Source organism: Rattus norvegicus, chromosome 15, assembly GCF_021556685.1.
Source record: "Rattus norvegicus strain SHRSP/BbbUtx chromosome 15, alternate assembly SHRSP_T2T, whole genome shotgun sequence".
Lineage (NCBI taxonomy): Eukaryota > Metazoa > Chordata > Mammalia > Rodentia > Muridae > Rattus > Rattus norvegicus.
In genome coordinates, this window is record NC_141548.1 from 60,870,149 (window position 1) to 60,878,524 (window position 8,376).

The following is an 8,376-nucleotide window of genomic DNA, read 5'->3' on the forward strand; positions in this document are numbered from 1 at the left end:
AAGTTTTTACTGGGAACTTTGAGGAATTGCTGCAGAGAATTCCCTCATTTAGTTTTTATGAGAAGTATTTGTAGCTGCAGCAAGGTTTTGGTCCTGCCTTCGGAATTCTCCAATAAAGCCTAGGTTCTTTAACAGCGCACAGATGTCACTGTCCTTACGTAATCGGAAGCAGAGGCCAAGAGAGCGCCAGGGCCCTTTGCTGCCCCTACTGTGGCTTCAGTACTGTGGTTTTTAGCTACTTGGAGAGGAAATTAATATATACGCATTTAGTATTTTGTGTCCCAGATCTGTTGATAATTCAAGCATACCAAAAATGGGGGGAGATGCCCTTAATCTCAGAGTTTATGGCGGAAAGAAGGGTAACATTCAGGAAAACTTAATAATGGCTGAATGCTGGACTACAGAATAGTTCTAAGAAACCAAAAAGATTACCCCATGATGAGAATCTTTGCAGTCTGTAATGATGCATATACCACTGGCAACTTGCAGATTTGACATCATTTTATCAGCCTTTATATAGCGTAGTGGTGGGTCTATACTCTGTTAGGTGTTACTGGTGTTTGTGGTAAGGCACTCCCTTGTTGCCTCAGAGCGGAGAGTGAGGTGAAGGAGACAGACATTGGAAAGCATTTCAGCTGTAGAGAGTGTAGGGATTAGTTCCTTCCTTTTAGGAGAGTTCATAAGTGAGCTGGCCCCAGACCCTTGGTTAACAGCTTGCAGAAGCACACTGGAGCTTAGGAGAGGCTGGCTCTGAATCCTGATGCCCCTGCCTCACCTCCGAGTGACTGCCGAATGCTAGGGACCTGGCATTACAGTTTCACACCACCATGTGTGACTTCATCTTTTTGTTGATGTCCGTGCTGAAGTTCTTCTGACTGTCCTTTTGCTCACATAAAGCTTTGCTCCTGAGCACTAAAGGAAAGGCGAAGTTGATTTCCTGCTGGAGTAGAGTTCAGGAATTCTCTCCTTTGGGAAACAAGATACGACATGACATGGGTTGTGGTCTAGATGTTAAATTTTCTCAATGTCATTGATCCTAAGGGGAATCAATTGCTACAGAGGCAATAAAGCCAGGACACCTCCAGCACTGTACAAGTCCACTCACTTTATAATTTTCAACAGAGCTAAGCCCCACCCAGAGGTATTTTTATTTTGCGTGTGTGCATTTGCATGAATGTATGAGCAGTATTGTGTGTGCACACCCAGTGCCGCAGAGGCCAGAAGGGGCCGTAGGGTCCTCTGGAAGTGGAGTTGCAGACACTGAGCCTCCACGTGGGTGCTGATAAGCAAACTGGGTTCTCTGCAAGAGCAACAGGTGCTCTTAATGCCTGAGCCATCTCTCCAGTTCTAAGCCCATTAGATCGTAATTCCTTTAGTAAATAATATCTAGAGCCTTAAAATTAAAAAATTGTGAATGTAAATAAATTATATTTTTACCATTCAACTTTAAGAGTTTTTATGTCTGGTATTTTTGCATTTATTTTTAAAGCTACATTATATAGAGACCTTACCCATTAGCTACATTTGCTTCATACTGTTGAGAGTCAGGATTCTGCTGGAGTAAATGGACTTCCTGATGGATGACTAAAAGCATTATACAGTGTACCTAAGTACATTAGATTTATCTGTCAAAGGAGCTTTGAGAAATGGGCCAGACTTGCCCAAAAGTGCCCATTCCAGAGGACTGCTTGTTTCCCTGTCTCCGATAATGGAAGCTTATAAATTTCCACAGGGTTCTAAATAAGAGTCTCTAGTGGGTGTCTTTTTTTTTTTTTAACTCTCTCTGTTTGTCTTTTTAGACTTCCTGTTTATTTCTCAAGTTTTGCTGCTTTCAGTGTCTTAAATCAGCCTCAAATGCCCTGTCACCAGGGCTTACCTTCACTCCAGTCCTCCCTGCTTCCACCTCCCAGGCTGGCGTTCCCACCTCTGATGCACACCCTCCTCCTCCCCCTCTTTTCTCTCCTGGTGCTTAGGGAATAAAGTGCTAGGCTGTTCTGAATTTTCTGATAAGCCTTGGGTTATTTGGAGAAATACCTTTGCTCTAAATCCTTCTAAAATATATTAGTCTAAAACGATAAACTAGAAAATATATTTGTAGTGAAGCAGTGTTGGGCTCAGTATGTTACAGGGGGCAGGCAGCACACAGATGATTTAGCATGTGAAAAGATGGTCAGCCTTACATATAAACAGGGGCAAGATAAATTGACAGAAGACCTGATTTTTTTTTTAATTTTTTTCCATCTTTATTAAATTGGGTATTTCTTATTTACATTTCATGTGGCATTTTTTTTCTTTATTAACTTGAGTATTTCTTATTTACATTTCAATTGTTATTCCCTTTCCCGGTTTCCGGGCCAACATCCCCCTAACCCCTCTCCTTCCCCTTCTATATGGGTGTTCTCCTCCCCATCCTCCCCCATTACCGCCCTCCCCTCAACAATCACCTTCACTGGGGGTTCAGTCTTGGCAGGACCCAGGGCTTCCCCTTCCACTGGTGCTCTTACTAGGATATTCATTGCTACCTATGTGGTCAGAGTCCAGGGTCAGTCCATGCACAGTCTTTAGGTAGTGGCTTAGTCCCTGGAAGCTCTGGTTGCTTGGCATTGTTGTACTTTTGGGGTCTCGAGCCCCTTCAAGCTAGAAGACCTGATTTATACACCCAGAACAGTGGCAGAGGTGAACAAGCTCGATGCGGGAGGTAGAGCTGACAATCGTAGAATGTATGCTGTTAGTCTGAGACTGGTCTCTATCTCTCCTCTCAGATAGGATCGTGCTATGTGGTGCAGGTTAGCCTGCCAACATAATCCAAGCTAACCTTGAACCTGAGGCAACCCTCCTGCCTCAGGATCTAGGAGTTCAAAGCCAGCCTGGCACATCCTAGAGCTGAAGGTTGCCTGAAGAATTTGCCATGTGCACTGGAACAAATCCAGAAAATGAGGCCCAAAGATTCCATATTTCATGCGCAAAGCATGCATGTGCACACATATACACACACAGGCACACTTACCTGCCCAAGTATCTGTACAAAAAAGTGTTGGGAGTGACAGCAAATGTTAACACGTGGCCGAGACGGAATGACAGTTAGAATTTGCATATCTATAAGGAATTATAGTTTAATTTCACCTTAGGATGGATACCCTGTTTGTATAGATGTGCATTAATTTGTGTTATGGTGTGTTTTTAGGAAGTTCTGAATCTGGTTACTTATTTCTTCTCTTTCTTGCCCACCAAATGACAATATCATATTATTGCTATTCTTGTTTACCAAAGCAGTTGTTTTGCAGTGTAAGTACAGCCGTAGCAGAATAAATAGAGATGAGGTTGGATTACACAGAATGGCTGCTTGCGAACAGGGCCATGAGGATAAGAGTGGTACAGGATTTTATATTTAATGGTCTTGTTAAAACCAGATCAGCAGAGCACAATTTTTATGGCCCATCTGCTAAGACTAAAGGTAGTTTTTAAATCTCTGATTCCCTTAACCATACATTTGCACTCCCTGCCTGTCAAGATGAGGAGCCAAAAGAAAAATGGGTGGGTTTTCCTAGAGCTAGAGTGGTTTTTAAATACCGTCTAATCCAAACCTTTTGTTTACAGATGTCCCCTCCTCCTGCCTCACAGTGTTCATGGCCGATGGTTTATGAATGGTTCTTGAATCTTAGCCCACATAACCGTCTACTGCCATCACCGTCTCTTAGAACACTGGGCAACTGGAATTATGACATTGGGAAGATGCTTTGCTTAGGATAGAGCCCACCTGGAAAGCTCAGGGGGGTTGTTCTCAGTCTTTAAACGTAGCCTTTGGCTTCTCTTGAGGATTTGACCCACTGGGTTTGGGATCACTGATAGTCTGTAACTTTAATGACTATTGATAGAGAAGCAGGTGACCTTGACAGTGGTATGTAGAGCCCTTAGGGGTAAAGGTAAGACATAGAGGCTACATTATTCTCTCTCAGTGCTGCTAGGAAAAGTTTGGTTCCTGTTAATAGAAATTAAATGACCGGGCTGGGGGCTGGAAAGATGGCTTGAGGAGTTAAGAGCACTTCCTGCTTTTGCAAAGGACCTGTGCTCTATCTCCAGCACCTACATGGCAGTTAACTACCTGTAACCCAGTTCCAGGGGATCACATGCAGGCACACACAGTACACGTGCATACATGAGGGAACACGCACATTAAGAAAATAAGACGGATGGGGATACAGGTTATTGGTAGAGCACTTGCCCCACTGTGTTAAAGACCTTGGATTCAATCTCCAGTAATATTGAGGGCTTTCTGTTGTTTTGTAAGACAGAGGATCATTGTTCAGTGGTTATTTTAAACCTTGGGGACCTTAGGGTAAAGTCCACAGGAATGTGTTATGTTTTTTGAGGTAGGGTATCTCTAGGACAGGCTGGCCTCAAACTTGTAGCCTTGGCCTCCCAGTGCTATGATTTACAGACACTGCACCATGCCTGGTTGTAAGAATATGAGTGTAACTGAGAACACTGGTTACATTAGCCCTGCTAAGGCAAATTTCATGGGTGACTGATTATTCCAGGTCATTGTCACTTTAAGTCAAATTCATTTTAAAAAGATAGGTAATAATGTGGGCTAGTTAAGGATACAGGCCTTTGAAAATAAAATTCTTAGCTATTAAATAATCCTCAACTTGGAATTCAGAAAAGGAAGCCGGAACAGTCATGTTTCAAAAAAAGAAAGTAATTGCATGTAAATTTGCACACGGGTGAGGTAAACGGTACAAACAGGTTCTTCTCCCAGTTTCTCTGCTGTTAGAAGGTCTGTAGCTCTCTACAGATGAGGTAGAAAGAAGGGTTCAGCTTTTCGGTGTTCCAAACCAGTTGTTCCGAATCATGACTGAGGAGAATATTTACATAGGAGCAGGCACAAAAAGAGGAGCAGAATGAGGAAACGACATTGGTTTTAGTGAATCAGGCACAGTTGGGGCAGGACCACTTAAATTGTTCTTAATAATTGAGTATTTTAAAGATTTTCTGTGTATGAATGTTTGCATGTATATGCACACACTGTGTGTGTGTGTGTGTGTGTGTGTGTGTGTGTGTGTGTGTACCCGCGCATGTGCCACATGCATGCCTGGTGCCATGGAAACCCGAAGAAAGTGTCAGGTCTCCTTGAAACTGTAGTGACAGTTGTGACTGCCTGCCATGTGAGTCCTCTGCAGGGGTAGCAAGTTCTCCTCACTCCTGAGCTACGCCTCCAACTCCTAGATTTGTTGGTTGAGATAGGGTCTCTCCTTGTATTCTGGGATTATATGTAGACCAGGTTGGCCCTGAACTTACAGAGATCTCTCTGCCTCTGCCTCCAGTGCTGCGATTAAAGTGTGCACCACCACTCCCAGTTTATTATTTGATATTTTCAATAGTGACTTACTTCAGCATGGTATAGGTTTATCATTTCCAACCCCATTAGTAGCATTTATCTTTCTGGTGGTAACATGCATACCATGCAAGGGGATGACACCCATGTTTTTATATAAAACCTAAGATTGAAAAAGGTCCAATGACATAAATGTCTTGGAAAATAGTGTTAACTATTTGCTAAACTTAGATTATACATGCACAAATCTATATATGTATATATACATATGTATATATCCTCACACATTAAATATCTAAAAAATCGAATTAAATACTTTTGAATATAAATAGTTTAAATAAAGCCTATGGTGATTCCTCCAGTCAGTTAAAACTAACTTGTTTTGAAAAATTGATTTTAACACTAGATCTTTTTTCAAGATGAAATACACTTGCATATTTGCATAGAATATGAGCATGCATATACATGTGTATATATGTACACACACGCACACGCACGCACGCATGCACGCACCCTAAGAGGACTTCAGCTCTCCTATTCCACTGGAACACTCTGCATGTCCGTGTTCTGGCTGAGATTGGTCATCGCTCATATCTGCCTTCATGGTTGTCATGCCCTGTCAGGACTAGCAATGCATGTAGGCGCATGTCGGTTCATTCCTACCACCTGATAAATCAGTTAATTCTAAGAGTGTGGCCATTTCTATGAAGTACACATTGTTGAACTGATCAATATGGCCAGCTTATCCAGAAACCAACCACTCAAGGCATGCGTGTTTTGTAAAATGGAGATTGTATTTCACTGTAATAAACTCTAGTGTAAAATACATGGCTGAGTGGACTGAATAATTGTAGTGTATCTTTTCAATGTTAGAATTATTTGAGGTGCTAGAAGAAATGTCAGAATGAGGTCCACAAGTTTTTTTGTTTTTTTTTTTTTTTGGTTCTTTTTTTCGGAGCTGGGGGTCCACAAGTTTTAAGACTGGCTGCAATGAGTGCTGGCGTACTTCAGACGGAAGTTAAACGACCCAACTGATTCATAGTTGGGACCAGCAGTACCGTTATGCCATTGACGCCTACCACATCTGAGACTGAATTGGCTCACAGTTCTACCCCCGGTCATATTAGGACCTTGAAAAGCAGCCTACAATGTTCTACAGGGGGTGGTTTACACCACCACTGAGAAACAAGTCTCTGTACACACACATGTTTTGGTCAAAAATCAACTATTTCCAGTTTGGAATTGGCTTGCATAGGGACAATAGAGGATTAGTACAAAGACGAGGGAATCTTTTGCTTTTTCTGTATCTTTACTTCCTGAAATGTTCTTCCTTTCCTCACTTGATTCTTCTCTCTCTGAAAGTAATCTTAGACTTTCCCTAAGAGAACATTGGGTTTCTTGTCATCCAGCATTGAGCCTAACAACCAAATACTTGTTTTTAAAACTGTTGCTGTCCTTTGTCCTCGGTGACTTTATAACAGTGATCCCTCATCTGTATAAAGTAAGCACTCCATTTCTGTGACCATCTGTTTGTACTTCCTTCCAACAGAACATTCAAAAGGAAGCATCTTGTAGGACACAGCATTCTGTTACGACCTGTGCTCCTTGCTTAGCTGCCCTTTGACCTTTCTGTTACGACCTGTGCTCCTTGCTTAGCTGCCCTTTGACCTGCAATGCCCTCCACCAGGTGCTTCGCCTAACATGACAATCTAACCAGCCATCTCCTTACCTAACTCTGGTTGGTTCCCACTTCTGTATCCAGCAAGTTGACGTCATGTAAGGTATAACCTCTAGATGTTTTTCTGTCTTGATATTTCCTACTGAAGTTCTCTGTCCAATTTGTCCCACCCACTGTCACACCTCTTTACCTCTCCCCAGCATACTCTCTCTGCCTGGGCTATCCACCCTCTCACTTCATGGGCTAGCTCTTGCTTACGTCAGGTCTTCCAAGTTGGAATTCTCCAAGAAGGCCGGCCATTGCTTCCATTCTCAGGGTTTTGAATCCTGACTGCCTGTATCTCTTTGATCTTGTTTCTAGAATTCAGTGCAAGTTTCTGGGGCTCCACGGGTGTGCAAGCATGGGTGGAATCATACAGCTCATGGTTAATAAAAAGCAGCCACTTTAAAGATTGAGCTTGAAAAACTCAACTGCAGGCTGTAGCTTCTGCCTGAGAACAGCATGACATCATTACACGTGTGTTCTTTCTTTGGGTGACGATCTGATCCTCTTCATCCCACCAAGTGGAAGCATTTGATAGCCAGGCTTTAAAAATTCTATGTCATACAGATTTTAATTGGCAAACACACAACAGCAAGGCTTGTTCAGAAGGGGGGACTGCTGGCATTAAGACCTTTCTGCTATCTCAGAATTTTGTTTCGGTAAAAATTTCTCTCAGGAAAGTCGGGTCTGTTTCTCTCTCTCTCTCTCTCTCTCTCTCTCTCTCTCTCTCTCTCTCTCTCTCCCTCTCCCTCTCTCCCTCTCCCTCTCTCCCTCTCCCCCCCCACCCCCCATGCCTCTCTCAAACTATGGGATGCAAAACTAAAATGTCAAAATTACAAAATACTTGGGTGTCCTCCCGATCTAATATTGCAATCTCTGAAAACCGTGCTTGTTCCTGAAGACTTTCCTGTCATAAGTAAGCACGCTCCTCCTTCCCAGCCATCCCTGCCAGGTGGCTCTACCAGGCTGGCTTCCAGGATGGTCACTGCCTGGTCATTGGATTTCATTGCCAGCCCGATCTGTGTTAGACACGTAAAGCCCACTCGCTCTGACCGCTTACTGAGAGCACGGCAGCAGGAATGTAAAGACACGCTTTTTAGAATGTCACTAAAACCTCCACGTGTTCCATTTACCTTCTCGGGCATTGTTCTTTATTCTAATGCTTTCTTCCTGACAGGTAACTTTTTCTCTTTTCCAAGATAGAGGTTTCTCTATGTCACCTGGCTTGCAGATCAGACCAGCTTCAAATTCAGAAATCTGTCTGTCTCTGCCTCTTGAGTGCTGAGATCAAAGGCATGGCCCAACCTGCAAGGTGTCCCTT